Below are 16540 nucleotides of genomic sequence, written 5' to 3'. Positions count from 1 at the left end.
AAAAGCGGAACAAGCCTCCGCACTCATAGCCTTTACCAATAAATTGTCCAAACTTGGAAACAACTACTTTATTTGACTCTAAAATAACCTTAAACCCATCGCTGCATAGAAGGGAGCCACTAACGAGATTCTTGTTCATATTAGGGACATGCTGCACGTTCCTCAGCTGCACGATCTTTCCTGAAGTGAACTTCGGCCGTGCCAACACCACGAACGGAAGCATGTGACCCATTCCCCATCAAGACGGAGGAGTCCCGGGCGACCTGGTAAGAATTGACCATGTATATGTTAGCACACACATGAATATTAACACCCGTATCAATCCCCCAGCATGGAGATTGAAATGCCGAAAGAACAGCAAAATGATTACCGTACGCATCAACATTGCTAGCGGTCACAATGTTGACATGCTTCGCCTTTTTCTTGCGGTCTGCCCGCTCTGGACAGTCCTTAGAAAAGTGGCCAGCCTCTCCAGATGTAAAGCAGCTCATATATGCTTAGTTTATCATCTTCTTCTTCTTGAAGGTTGTAGTCTTCATAGGCTTATTGAAGGAGGGCTTGAAATTCCATTTGTTCTTGCTGTAGGGTTTCTTCTGCACCATGTTGATGCTAGACTGACCATCTCCTTTCTCAGTAGTATCCTTAGCCCGAGCTTTCTCCTCAACATCAAGAGACGCTATCCGATTTTCAACTGATATCTTCTGTCTCTTGTGTTTGAGAGTTGTGGCAAAGTTTCTCCTGAAGGGGGCAACTTAGCGATAATGCATCCAGCCAAAAACTTGTCAGGTAAGTCACACTTAAGGAGTTCAAGCTCTTTCGCAATGCACTGTATCTCATGAGCTTGTTCGACTACAGAACGGTTGTTCACCATCCTGTATCATGGAAGCTCTCCATGATGTACATTTCTCTGTATGCATCGGTTGCACCAAATTTAGCATTCAGTGCATCCCATATCTCTTTACCGTCTATTATGTGCATATACACAGTACGCATCCAACAAAGAGAATATTGTCTTCCTTGAACTTTTTCTGATCTTGGTCAGATATAGTTCCTTCAGGCAAGCCATTACTAACTTCGAACACTTTCAGATGAGTAAGCCAGAGTGTGGCCTTAATCTGCCACCTCTTAAAGTGCACACCAGTAAACTTAGCTAGCCTGAGTGCATCAGCAAAACCAGCCATTGTTAACTCGGGAAATTGCCTACAATTAGGTTTTTGGATTGTTGAATAATTAGGCACAATTTCCATGATTAATTCCATAATATTACGCATGACAACAACAACTACTAACATGTGACACTCGAACATACTAGATGCATTAATCAACATGAATAGTAGCAGCGCAAACAGTAAAGCATCCATCGCTAAACAGATCGAGATATGTCACACGTACCGATCTGGTGGAGGTGGCGGTAGAGGTGTAGCAGATGATGTCACATCAGTAGCGTTGTTGATGACAACATTGTTGACGACGGGTCGAAGTAGACGATGTTGAAGACGACGGTAGGCTGCACCGCCCGACTTGGACGGAAGACGACCTGTGATGAAGAACTTGAGTAGTCGCGCAGAGCGCTTCCCAAAAACCTAATTCGCCCTCTCTCGTAGAGATCGCAAAGGCGAGAGGTTCCGGAGACCTGCTCTCCCGCTCACCGGTGCTTGCCGGCGAGCGGGATGGAGTGGGCTATGATGGCGGCGCAAGCAGAGAGAGGTGGAAAACCCTAACTCGTGTATCGAATATGTTTCTGCGGTAGCCAGGCAAGAGATTATATAGGCTCAGGAAACCCTAGGCAACGTGGGCCACGCCCACGTCGCACGTTTTCGTGTCGGTTAGAGATAGCCATGAGCCGGGAGCGACACGAACTGATTAACTGTGACGCGTCCGTCTAGGAATCTGTTCGTTTTCCTGAACTGAAAAAAAAGAAAGGAAAGTCTCGGCTCGAGGCTCAATCCATTCACCCCGAGCGTCGTGACGTGATGTGTCGTGTCGTGTCGTGTCGAGCGAGAAGGAGGAGGAGCGCGCGTGTACCACTCCTCTTCTCACTCACTTATTAGTGGTGAAACAACCGCCTTATAAGGTGGTCTACTTCCTCCCAACTTTCCATGTGAGACTAAACTTTTCAACTCTTGTCACTCCCTAGTGAGATGCCACCAGCTTGGGCTCAAACTCACATGGATTACCACAATGTGGGTTTTGAGATATTTAGAGTTTGAACCACTTCATATGGGCCCAATATTTCAACAAAACTAACCTTACTATTTATTATGGATCAAACGTAATAAAGCAAGTTATCCCTAAACACACATATGTTATGAAGATGTACACGTAAATTTTTTTGTCAAATTTTTTTAACATTTGGAAATATGTTTTTATGGTAGAGAGATCATACGCATCCAGGAGCCGAATTGAGTTTCTGTTTTATGTGCTAGTATAATATTTGGAAAGGTTCTTCATAGGTTATCCCCTATCTTTCATAATTACTACGAGTATAAAAAGTTCACGTCTAGTCAGGGCTTGTCGGTACAAACAAAAGGATCAATCAGCGTGGACCTACGGCGTAGTAGCAGTTTTCCTTTCAGTACGTGGCTGTGCAGTGCACATCTTCTCAGCGATCACATCACATCGCTTCGTCTTTAACGCGCTGCACGAGTTGTTTATAGCAGCAGGTCACCTTGTCGTATGCTGGCATGTGCGCGCCCGCGAGTATGTTGTGCACAGTGTGTTCGTGCGCGCGGCCTCTGCCCACTGCCCTCTGCGAAGAGGTTCAGTGAAGAATGGACGACGAGGAAGATGAGACCATGACGCGACAGGGTAGACAGTTTCCCCATTTAAATTTCTTCACGCAATCTACCTGGAGTAACTTCAGAATCTGCTTTGGTAATGTTGCCATTAGGATCAGCCAGCGAGAGATTCTAGTAACCGGAAACGGTGGAATTCAGTTACGGGTTAGACAGATAGATTGCCTTTGTTGCTTTCATGAGCTCCCAGATCTCAGATTCCAGGTGTGGTACTGTCTGACAGATCGACGGAAAGGTTTGCGGACTGCAGTTCATGTGCGCAGGCGCAGCTAGAAACATGGTCAAATGCTGCTGGGCTGGCTGCACAGTGAACTACAGTGCAGGGGGTGTGAACCTCTCCGACTTTGAGTTAATCCAATGTGTTCTGGTAGAGGGTGCCGCGGCAGCACCACGTGGGTTTCGCTAGGATATGTGTGCGTGATTTCAGATGATTATTTAGCCGAGGTGTCCAGCAGGCAGTTTATCTTCTCCTTGACCCACTTTCTTGTTTATGTATGATTGGTATGGTACACCATGTGGTGTATGTCACCCCGAGAAGCATATATGTTGACCTACATTAACAATTACCTCACCAGCTCTAGTTTTACTAGCTACAGCCCTGCATTTCTATCAGCAAGTGTGAAGAGTGATATACAACTCAAGTCACAGGCTTTGACACAGCGAGAATGGCTAAAACGAACAACTGCTCCATCTGAGATTGACAACTACAGTAACACTCCAGTAACAGAGAACGACAACTTATTGGTAGAGCATGACACTCTAAACTCGTCTTCGGGCAATGTGAAGGTCGTTCTGGACGGTACGTCGGGGTGGCGGCCCCGAAGCTAGAGGTGTGTTTGTTGCGTTGGTGTCTGCGTTGTGTGAATGACGGGACTCCTCGCTTGTGCGGTTTTTTTGTCTCAGTTTTCCTTATAAACTGGGCAATGTATGGTTTTTGGACCCGGTTTCCCTTATAAACTGGGTCATTCTGTGCATACCACTCTTTCTATCTAATTGGACGGCAGATTCGACTGCCTTTTCCTCAAAAAAAAAAAAAACTGAGCTCGATCTAGCTGTTCATAATAAACAAACACTGAAAGTAAACAACACGCATTGTCACAAAACTTGGGATTCCGGCATTCCACGGAAACCGTATCCAAGGCGCTTTTTGAACACGATTGTCCAAGAATTTTTAAACTTAGAGAACTAAAACATATGAGTAGCTAAAGCCTAAAGGAAAGAAAATCAACCGAGACCCGTTAGCAGCTGCGAGCAAGAGCGTAACTAGGACTTGGTGAAGTTGTTGATTGATCCACAATAATGGTGAAGTCAACTTTGAACATGTACGTCAGCAACTAATAATATTTAATGTCCTGTACAAAGATTATTTAGTCTTCTTCTGTTACAGATCGTATGGCGTTAGACACGCACGAAACCGTCATTTGCCCTTTGATATACTCAATTGAGTGATACTCAAATCGAGCAGGCTCGGAGATTGGTTGCTCTTTCATTTTTAAACTCAAGAAGATAATGACAGGATATCAAGAGTGTCTGGCTGTCGCAGTCGATGAAAGGGCAAAGAGCAAAGAAGTATACTTGTTTGTCAATTTTATAAAGGCAATCGTCTTCTACTAAAGCAACACAATAGAGTACACTTGTATTTGCAAAAACTGTAGATCGGGCACGCAAGAAATATCTTTTTATAAGTGGATAGGAATATATATCATTGTAAGAATTCGTACACATTAATTCACTCTCGAAAGAAACAAGTACAATACATAGTTCATTAGTCAGTTAGTTCATAGGTCAGCATCGGTGGCAAAAGAACAAACCGGATAACGAGAATCATTCCCTTATTCAAGGAATTCATTACACAACTATTAGGATTACGTGGGCGCGATAGAAATTAGAAAAAATCATCTGGCCAATAGAGAACTGAACGATCATTAGACAATATGATTAGACACGGATTACAAGTGGATTAGCTCATGGAAATCCATTTTAACTCATAGATGTAGATGCAACTACAGCAAAAGAAAACATATTTTGTAGTGTCTAAACATTTCATAAGAAATATCCATGTTCTCTCACAAAATTTCACGGAATTTTTTTCTTGCCTACTCGAAAACGATAAATTTTGATGCTCCACGGTAGTTTTTTTTGTTGCAAAACACAGTACATACGTAAACATTCACAAATAAGTGTATACACTCACCCCTATGAACACACGCACGTACACCCTACCCCTATGAGCACCTCCGAGAGACTAAGTTTAAGAAACTGATCCGAAGGGTCTTGAGAATGACGGAGTCAGCACGGGACTCTCGCTATCTACAGTAACGACACCTCCTACTGAGAAATATTCAAGCTTTTAATAAGATACCAAAGTGTTAAATCTAGGATTTAAACCTTGGTGGCTTGTGATGCCACTGCTCTCCTAAATATCCAAGCATAGGTTGGTTCTCCTCAACGATAGCTATTCATGAGACGCTTTTGCCTTTCTTATACACTCCACGATCGTCTACTACTAAAGCACCATGAGTATACTTGTATTTGCAAAAACTGTAGATCGGGCATGCAAGAAAGATCTTTTTATAAGTGGATAGGATAGGAATATATATCATTGTAAGGATTCGTACACATTAATTCACTCTCCAAAGAAACAAGTACAATACATAGTTCATTAGTCAGTTAGCTCATAGGTCAGCATCGGTGGCAAAAAGAACAAACCGGATATATAACGAGAATGAGAACCAACCCGTGGTTGGATGGTTAGGAGGGCAGTGGCACCCCCAGCCCACCAGAGTTCAAATCACAGATTTGACACTTTGGTGTCTCATAAAGGCGAAATATTCTTCAGTGGGAGGCGACGTTCCCGTCGACGACGAGGCGCTCGTGGTGACTTCGTCAATCTCAAGACCCGCCGGATCAGTTATTCAACGCAGTCTCTTGGAGGTGCTCATAGGGGTAGGGTGTGCGTGTGTGCGTTCATAGGGGTGAGTGTGTACGTGTACGTATGAGCGTCTTTAATTGTACTGTGTTTCGCAAAAAAAAATATATAACGAGAATCATTCCCTTATTCAAGGAAGTCATTACACAACTAATACTAGGAGAAAAAGTCTGCAGGCCAATAGAGAACTGAATGATCATTAGACAATATGATTAGACATGGATTAGAAGTGGGGGTAGATTATCCATACAGAAAGGACCAAAATACGTTGGCTCACGGAAATCCATGTTTGCTCATATGCAAAAGAGAAAACATGAATGTCTAAAAATTTCATAAAAAATATCCTGGTGTAAACCTAGACATTGTATGATCTCTCACAAAATTTCACGAAAAGAAAACATATTTTCTGGCCCATATGTAAAAAAAGATAATTTGTGGTGTTCTCAACGGTAGCTCTTCATGAGAAGTTTTTCTTTGTCACACCCCACATAGAATGTCATTTTTTCGTAAAACTTTGTGTGCATCCAGACTTAGGAACGAAAACACGATGACTGCTCGCTTGTCACAACTGATCGACGCCCCATCTTATATTGTTTCATACTACGTCTCGCTGACGGTGTTTACCTAAACTTGGAGTTGACAACAAACGTCAGGACAGAATATAACACGTAGGTACGTGCACCGACTCCACACCTGCAGGTGGAGCGTGTTGTCTGTTTAGACTACAGGTCATGTCGCGAGCTCAGTATTGTAATGGTGGAGACCGAACCAAGGGCCCTATGTGTATGTATCCGTGAAGCATCGCGCGTGAACTCTGAGCAGAAAGCGACGCTGGACCGATCGATCGAGCAAGATGAGCTAATCTTCCCAAGTCGACCATATAAAAATGAAGCTACGTACCTATACTTGGCTGCTGCAGATCGGTAAAGACGTTAGCTTGGCCGTTCCTGATCGGTAAGGGCGTAAGACCACGGAGCTTAGATTATGGGTTTGATTTGACGGGGAGACGTGCCGGCGGAATCTGGACAGCAGCTACGAGCGGTTGAGTTCGAGCATTCGGGCCTCCGGCGACGGCCTTGCCATTGCCAGCGCTCGTGCGGCGAAGATGCTCGCGCAACACTGAGAAGAGCCATGGCAACACCGCCACCGCCGCTCGCGTAGAGCTCACAATGATCTTGGGATCGGGACCTGGTGCCCGCCTCGGTTTTTTGTTTTTTTAGGGCAAAAGTTTCCACCCCATGGGCTCGTTCGTTGGTACATGGCGCTCCTTCCGTGAAGCTGGGCTGCTTGCCAGTGCGTGATGATAATTGTTGGGCTCGCGCTGCTGATGAACTGCGCAGGACGGCACGGGCCTCTCGCGCGGATGATATCGCAGTCCATGCATGGACGGGTGGAACTTATTTGCCGCTCGTTACGGCCTGAATGATCGGGGCCGCCCGAAACGAAGTACGGCTGGGCCAGGCCCATGAGCGGGAACTGGGGGCACTTTCTATTTTTGGTTTTTGCTGGGGTTTGACCGATTTTCAGCTGTGTTTTGGGGTTTACTGCTGTTTTTTTTCTTCGTTTCTTTCAGATTTTCTTATGTTTCTGCTGATTTTTACTTTTTGCGAGTCAGTTTTTTAAAATTTAAAATTTTGGAATATTTTTCAATTCAGAATTTTCTCACGTTTGATTTTTTAGATTTAAGTTTTATTCAACTTATTGAATATTTTTTATTTTCAACATTTTTTATTTTTAATATTATTCAAATTTCAATTTTTTTTTACAAATATGAGCATTTTTAATCTGAACTATTTTTATGTTTGAATTTTTTAAATTGAAACATTTTAAATTTAATTTTGTTTAATCCAAACAGAAAGAAGAGAAAAGGAGAATCCTTACATGTTACCGGGTTGAAATCAGCGCGACCATTAACGAGCCCACTTAGGGTATGTACAATGGTTGATAAGACTGTCTTATCTTAGCATCGTTACGTAATTTAGATATAACAAAAAAACATGATGTATAATGGATTATGTTTTAGTCTTATCTATAGTAATTAGATATCCTATATTTGTGCTGAGAGAGATTGTGCTAAGAAATTATCACTTAATTAAGAGAAGGCAAACCTTTTTTTAACATTCTCTCTCCTCCACCTAAACATTTATCGTATGTGATACTGCTAAGATATCACCATTGTACATGCCCTTAAAGCTGAAAATAAGAGCCCTATAGATGTGGGAGGGAACGCAACATGGTCCGAAGCACTAGTTCAGTGGGCTGGTCACTGGCACAATCCATTAGCACATATGTATACTTTTTTATTTTCAAGAGAAATATTGGCTCTATTTCAAACAAATAAAAAATCTAGTTTAGTTCTAGGTTAATTTTTTTTATTGTGAAATACAATACGTATACAGACCCTCACAAATGCGCGCATACAATTGCTCCTATGAATTTATAAACGCATGCACGCACAACCTCCCCCCCCCCCCTCTTGAAATGTGACAGCCCTAACTTCTTCATCAATCAAAAATATTCAAAATCTTAAAAAAGGTAACTGGTATCATGGACCAGCTGGATGCACCATCTAAAGAACTGCAATAACACGATGTGCATGTGCATCAACATGTTATCCTTATATTAAACCGCCAACTGTATTAGTTGTACATATCCCATGCTACCATTGTCAAACGGTTGCACGCAAAATCCATACCTCGGTGTTCCTCCCGCGGCTGAAGATAGGACCACATATAGATTCAATGGATAGTCATAGGAATAACGTGCATAAATGATGGGAAGCTCGCTAAAGATAAAATCATCTGCATTCCCCAAATGGCCCATAACAATGCACATACACCTACTCTAGTGTGAGCCTTTTCTTTCTTGTGCACACCATTCATCCAATTGCCAAATAAATTTGTTATGTTTCCTGGTGGGTTTATGTTGGAAATTATTTGCACCATCAAATCTTAGCAAAACGACATGTATTGTTTAATCTTAACACAAAAAGCAACACTTAGTACATCCATGCCAATTTTGCTTCAACAAATAGTCTTTAGTGGTAATTTTCTTTCTATAAAGGAACCACATATTTTTTAATTTTATGAGCATATGCTCGCTCTACCAAGAAAACACATATGTTGAAGCGTAAAAAATTTCTGACAAAAAATTCTACATATACATCTGCACAATATGTTCGTCAAATTCCGCGAAAAAACGATACTATTTATGATCTATGTGAAAAAGAGAAGGCTTATGCGGTGACCCAGCATACCACTGCATGGTGTAGTACGCAAGTCGTTGACATAACACAAGTGAAACACCGTTCCACTCATATTACATCCCTCAGAGTGGTACAACAGAAACATATGCGAGTCCAAGGCATGTCTATAGAAGGATACACGAACTGTTTACAGAAGATCAACATACCTCCTACTTTATAGTGAGGTAAAACTTTAAATAAAACTTCAGAATAACAACTCGTAATCTAACTTATTGCTAACTCTAGCTCTAGAGCTACTTGGTTTGCTATAGAACTCTAGCTACTTAGGTACTAGGATTAGGGGAATTGTTCCCTTCTATTACTAGTCTAGATTTTTACTCTAGCTGATGCAGAAGTTGACTTCATTGACTTCATTGATTGGGTTCTCCATCTTGTTGCAGTTGACTCCTTTGTCTTCGAGTTCCACGATAGTTTGTCCTTCGGTGACTTTGATCTAAGAAGGGGGTCAAAAGGGAGGGAATGAGTACGAGCGTACTCAGCAAGTTCATTATAGGAAATAGGTGTATCATGCACTAGCTACGGCCAGAGACCAGAAAGTCATAGGTGAATGCAAGTTTTCGTAAACATTTCTTCAAAAGGTTTATTTTCTTCTGAAAACTATGCCCGTCAGTCTTCACTGGTTGAGCGGAACTTCACGAAGTTCCTTTCCTGCCGCGTTTGTAGTTCCCTTCCCGGAACAGGGAGTGACAAGCCACAATTTGATACACTATGCAGAGGTGCGTTACTTTTCCCATAAGAGACATTATCCTTGTTGCCAACCAGGCATCGGCTTTCTCATCCACACTTCCTTGGTGTGAGGCCAGGTGTAAGATCCAAGCCAATCACTGCCTTCTCCACGACCCTGCATACCCACCCTTTTGTCCATCCGTACATCCTCGGTAGACTTCTCCCGATCATACGGCTTTACCCCTGATGTACTATGAACAATTCATCATAGACGGTAGAGCGCTCTCATTCACATGGATGGGGATTTAAAAGGATTTCCCAACCTACTGCGGTGTTATCACAACACCCAGCCAGGATCTATCAAGTCCATTGATATGCATAAGGGAAAAGATACAGCTGACTTCCCAGAGCCATTATAGATCTCATGGTTAACACGATATGTACGGCGCAATCACTAGATGGCATTGGTGATTAGTCCTAGATGAATAGTACCCTTGCAATGGAACCTTCACCAATCAACGCATACCATGGTTCCATTGCCCACCACATAATCATATTCATAATTGTAAAATAATATTTTGCTTTTCAATGCAAGAGTGATAAGTATAGTACTTTGCATATAGTTTGATAAAAATAATCAAACGACATGAGCAAGCGATGAACTTGCCTTTCTTGACTGCAAGATTATGCAGCAGGCAAAAGTTTCGATACATGATAACTCCAAATTCTAAAATACCATCATCGTCCGGTAAGGACAATATTTAAATAACTGGCAAAGATGCTATAATGCATAATATGAGATGCAATCGTCTCGAGCGTAACCTAACCCCGATGATTTAGGATTGGTGAGTTGTGAAGACTTCTTTAGAGTGTGTTGCACTTTTACAATGATTCTCAAACAAGGTTCGTATTAGGGTTTGGTTGTATTAGCATCATAAACAAGTGGTACAATGAATCATATACACACACAAGGAAATAGTAGTTGACATAATCTTAATATGAAAGAAGCAGTTGTCAGTTTTAAGTCTTATAGTGCATGGTTGATGATTACTTATATTATACTTCATAAGCATAACTTTTGAAGAACAAGTTAATTAAGAAATAATAAGTATTTCCAGTAAGAACTATTTACTTCTATGGTTTGCTTGATATTTACTTCAAAATAATAACTTTTGAAGAACATGTTTAATTAAGAACAAGAACTACTGCAATGAGGAGATATGTGCTTCTATTGTTTACTATTGGATTCATTTAGTTCACTAATAGGGATTAGTTGGTTCTTAGGTGGAATGGGTCTATATGCAGCAAGTATTGGCAGATTTATTACTATGGTTGAGCATAGGTACGTATCATATCAAAGGATGATTATCAAAGTGGTACCATGAGTTAAACATTAGGGTTTACTATGACTTCTCATTTGCTTAACTAAGTAATTAACAATGGTTCCTAAACTAGGTGGTTTATTATCCTCAAGTAAGGTTTAGTTGAGTAGAGCATGTAATGTGAATTACTATCCAAGGTTGGTGTTGTAGTTGATCACCATGGTGTGGTTTTCAGGAATGGTGATCAATGGTGCTACTATAAGAGTAATAAGATAGGGTTTACCCTAGGTGGCACTAATTGGTTAAATATGATATGATTCAAGGATGGAAGCATCAAGATGATCAAATGGATGAAGGGTGTGGCTCCTTTTATAGGCTTGGGCAAGCTCTAGTATCATGACACATAGGTGGGTGACTCTTGTTTTGGTTTGATGATTAAGGTGCTTGGTTGTCATACCCTCATCCATAGCAATCCTTTGAGCATGCGGTGGCATAGCTTGGAATGCAAGTTATGTAGATATTTTCATCCTATGTGGCATGATCATTATCCTCTCATATGATTTATCTTTGAATAGCCAAGTGGCATTTGTTACTAAATATCTTGTGGATGGTTTTATTATTGTGGATGATGCACTATATCATATTTGATTGGATTTATATTATAATATTGGTCAAAAGGTTAGGGTTGAAGGTTATTCCTCAATTTTGGATAGTTGGTGTTTGATTTCATCTAGGCATGATCATATGAGTTTCAAAATACTCATAGTTAGTTTTATTCAAATAGTTTGAACTATAATTCGTAATATAAACGGATTTAGTTTTATGATATTCCATATATTTTATAAGTTATAATTTGAATAAGAATGTGTGGCTTTTAGGCACTTCAGACCATGTGGTTTACCTGATTTGGTAATAAGTTTAGAAGTGAATTAAATTACACACAAAGGTAGTTGCTAACTTTTAAGTGTTAATAATTAGGGTTTGATTCTTAAAGAATGTGTTGTTGTAAGGAATACCATGTTATGATCTTTTATAGGATCTGGTATTTAATCCTCACTTAAGGTGTTGTGATAGTAAAGCTAATCCCATTTGATCTAGTTCATAGATCAAATCATCTTTACACAACACAAAGTTTTAGCAAAGATCACAGTGAAGTTTATAGCGCTTGACTTGATGATCTACTTCAATTCCATCAAGTCAAGTGAAACTTCAGTTAGTGTGACAAGTTTTATTTGAAAACGCGAAAATTCCCCAGATTTTGTATGCATGAATGCAATGCGCACTTTGGTGTTCTCTCATTTTGTAGCCTCTAAACCTGGGATATTACAGCTTATCTTGTGAAAGACTTATTTTTATCATGATTTTTTTTACACATGCCACACGATAAGTCAACTTTTTAATGAAATAAATTTGTGGGTGTGTAACACGTGACATCTTAAAATGTGTCTAGGGTACATTTCAAAATAAAAGGAGAATATGCTCCCATGAGTCAAAACACAACTCCTCCTTTTCTTCTCTAAAATTTAATGGATCGACAAAAAATGCCCTACGCTATCACCTCTTTTTAAAGAGCATTTGAACAAGTTAGTTTCTTGGAGCCATGATCAAACTTTTTGTTCTGGGAGGTAAATAGGATGATGTCATCATTTATTTAGAGTTGTCACATCAGATTGTTACTTAGTTAGTATAAAGAGAATAAAGTAGAATAAAAGGATTACTTCCTTAGCTAAAGGGAGGATCTCTTAGGAAAATAAGCAAAGGCTATTTTTGTCCATTGTATAATATGTCTTCGCTTATGATCATAATTGTCACATCCCGAAATTTTCTAAATTTTGGAATGTCAAATAAAAATGAATTTAATGCTTGATGGTTTGAACTTGATTGAAAATTCACAAGGAATTAAAACTTTTTGAAGTTATTTAAAAGTATTTTCCAAAATAAGGTTTGTAAGGACTTTTGGTTTCAAAGTATTTTCAAAACTAAACATATCTTGGTTTTCAAGGTTTTCAAATCCTTAATGGATTTGTATTTTAGAAAATAGTACCCTAGAAAAGTTTTCATAAATTATTTTTTTTGAAAGATCTTGTCTCATTTCTTCTCTTGGGAAGGGTGGGTCGTAAGGTGAAAGTGCACAGCCTCTCGAGAGTAAACCTAAGATCTTAGCCGTGTCCCCGGTTATGGACAATTTGAGCTTCTAGGCAGGGAATGTACGGAGGAATCTCATCATCTTTTATGAATGTATTTAAAATTTTGTATCAACCTTTGAAAACTCATGGGCGATGTAACCATGTGATTATTCTAAAACCCATGGAGGATTTATCCATGGTGTGATTTCATAATGTCATTCAAAGATTTTCAAAAATGTTTTGTTTTAAATAAAATGTAGGATAAAATTGGCTTTATGCAAATTTGCCTAAACTCCACTTGCCAAATATCATGTAGATAGTCATGCCCAAAACTGCCACCATATAAGTGTCATTTGCCGATACATCATTGTACCGACCTCCATTCGTGGGGCTGCATATTCAAACGTGCAGGATTTTCTGAGGAGAAGTACGTGGTAGGATGTCGAGTATACATTCCAACATGACTGCCTGTGGCACATGAAGATGATGAAGGCTCATTGATGATTTACTTTTCGCTGTGTTTATTCCGAGCTAGTCCATGTGACTATGCAATTTGTAAGGTTTTATTGTACCCTCTCGGATCAACGATGTAGTAATTTGATACTATTGCAATGATTACTATATTTTGAAATGTGTGTGCTATCAGTGATCCCGGGAATAGCACGATACACAGGTATCTTGCCTTTATTAAAAGGTAGGGTGCTACAATAATTTCTACTAAAATTGTCTCATGAGACAAGAGAGAGGCGACGACACCCCTCCCTCCCCAGATCTTCACCGGCCTTAGTGTTGGTCCCCTCTTCCTATGCTTGCCTTTTAGCGGCAGGAGGGAGGGGACATTGTTTCTCCATTCTGGTCTAGTGTTTAGGGTTAGAGTTTGTCTGTTGTGGTGTGCCGCTAGGGTGGTGAGAGTGTCGGTTGGGCGAATAAATTTGCCTCAACTCTAGTCCCACACCGACACCGACCTTCACGGCGACGTCTCGGAGTTAATGGCATCGTGTGCTTGTTGATCCTTTAGATTGGCGGCTTGGTCTTTTCGTGTTTCTTTAGATCTGACGAGATCAGTTTCTCAGTGTGTCACTGTTGTCCATCGTTATCGATAGTGGCGCTAGAGGCCAAGGCGAGGTGGTTGCTCTCGAGGGAGAATGTTGGTCCGAAGGTGGTAAATTTGTCGTTATTCCTCGACTTCGTTGATGAGATGCGGTGGATCTTGGTTCAAGGTCACTGCTGGCGTGTAGTTGACACACGTCTGTTGGGAACCCCAAGAGGAAGGTGTGATGCGTTCAGTAGCAAGTTTTCCCTCAGTAAGAAACCAAGGTTATCGAACCAGTAGGAGTCAAGGATCACGTGAAGGTCGTTGGTGACGGAGTATAGTGCAGCGCAACACCAGGGATTCCGGCGCCAACGTGGAACCTGCACAACACAATCACAATACTTTGCCCCAACTTAACAGTGAGGTTATCAATCTCACCGGCTTGCTGTAAACAAAGGATTAAACGTATGGTGTGGAAAATGATGTTTGTTTGCGAAGAACAGTAAAGAACAGAGTTTGCAGTAGATTATATTTCAGATGTAAAAGAATGGACCGGGGTCCACAGTTCACTAGTGGTGTCTCTCCGATAAGAAATAGCATGTTGGGTGAACAAATTACAGTTGGTCAATTGACAAATAGAGAAGGCATAACAATGCACATACATATCACGATGACTACTATGAGATTTAATCAGGGCATTACGACAAAGTACATAGACCGCTATCCAGCATGCATCTATGCCTAAAAATTCCACCTTCGAGTTAGCATCCGCACCCCTTCCAGGTATTAAGTTGCAAACAATAGACAATTGCATTAAGTATGGTGCGTAATGTTATCAACACAAATATCCTTAGACAAAGCATTGATGTTTTATCCCTAGTGGCAACAAGACATCCACAACCTTAGAACTTTCCGTCACCTGTCCCAGATTCAATGGAGGCATGAACCCACTATTGAGCATAAATACTCCCTCTTGGAGTTACAAGTATCAACTTGGCCAGAGCCTCTACTAGCAACGGAGAGCATGCAAGAACATAAACAACACATATATGATAGACTGATAATCAACTTGACATAGTATTCCATATTCATCGGATCCGAACAAACACAACATATAGCATTACAAATAGATGATCTTGATCATGATAGGCAGCTCACAAGATCTAACATGATAGCACAATGAGGAGAAGACAACCATCTAGCTACCGCTATGGACCCATAGTCCAGGGGTGAACTACTCGTTGCGGTCGGAAACCCACCGGCGAGCAACGACGGGCAACACGATGAGAGCCGGGAGGCTCCCGGAAGCTGCGGCTGGCCCCGGTCCCTCGAGCGACGGCCCGCAAAGCCTCGGCACGCACGTCCGATGCTGGTGCAAGGGCGTGCCTCCCGACCTATACCTGGTCGGGAAGGTGATGGATTTGCTTCGCTTAGTTTCTGCGTGGCATACACGTAAACATTAAATACGAGCCTCGATCGGCTCTCGGGTTGTCTCGTGAATCGGCTCAAGGAGCCGATCCACCCATGATTCGTATGAGGTCTACGATCACATGGTGGTCCTGCTTGATCAATATAAAGCTAAAACGACCTACGACGATTTAGGGTTTTCACCACATAATCGGAACATCATACGCGTGATTGAGCCTGGCAGCCACGCACGGTGATAATAAATCAACCCTAGACAAGGCCTAAAAACCAACATGAAGTTGATCCCCGAACATCTTATCTAGGGCCGGCAAACTACACCCTACGTGCTACTTGGATCCTTCAACCCGTTTGCAAGGCCTAACTATCCAGATATTAAACTAATCCTTGAAGAACAAGGAGCAATCATAACAGATCGGATCTACTAAACAATGATCAAGCGAGGTGTCGCCCTTACACCTAAGATAGGTGTAAGGGCGGCTAGACGTCTAAGGGTTGCATGGACAAAAGCATGTGACACGATGAAACAATGCTAACCCTAACACATCTATGATAACTACGTTGCTCGCCATCAACAAGGCTTCAGCACGAGCAACGCATGAACAACGAATAAACGTATACTGCCTAGATCGCAAGATGCGATCTAGGCAGCATGGTGCTTACCCGGAAGAAACCCTCGAAACAAGGGGTTGGCGATGCGCCTAGATTGGTTTGTGATGAACGTGATTGTTGTCTTTCTCAATAACCCTAGATACATATTTATAGTCCGTAGACTTTCTAACGTGGGAATAATCCCAACCGTGCACGAGCCAAATTCTATCTAACCGAGACGTATCCTACTATATTTACAGATACACGGGCAAACTAGCCCAAACTTTGTATACAAGGCCGATTCATGTATATCTTCCGTGTATATTCTTCAAGCCCATCTTAATCGCGGCCCACCTCTGATCCGGTCAAATTCTGGTGATAACACATG

Source organism: Lolium rigidum, chromosome 6 (assembly GCF_022539505.1).
Source record: "Lolium rigidum isolate FL_2022 chromosome 6, APGP_CSIRO_Lrig_0.1, whole genome shotgun sequence".
NCBI lineage: Eukaryota > Viridiplantae > Streptophyta > Magnoliopsida > Poales > Poaceae > Lolium > Lolium rigidum.
Note: the sequence above shows the minus strand (reverse complement) of the source record.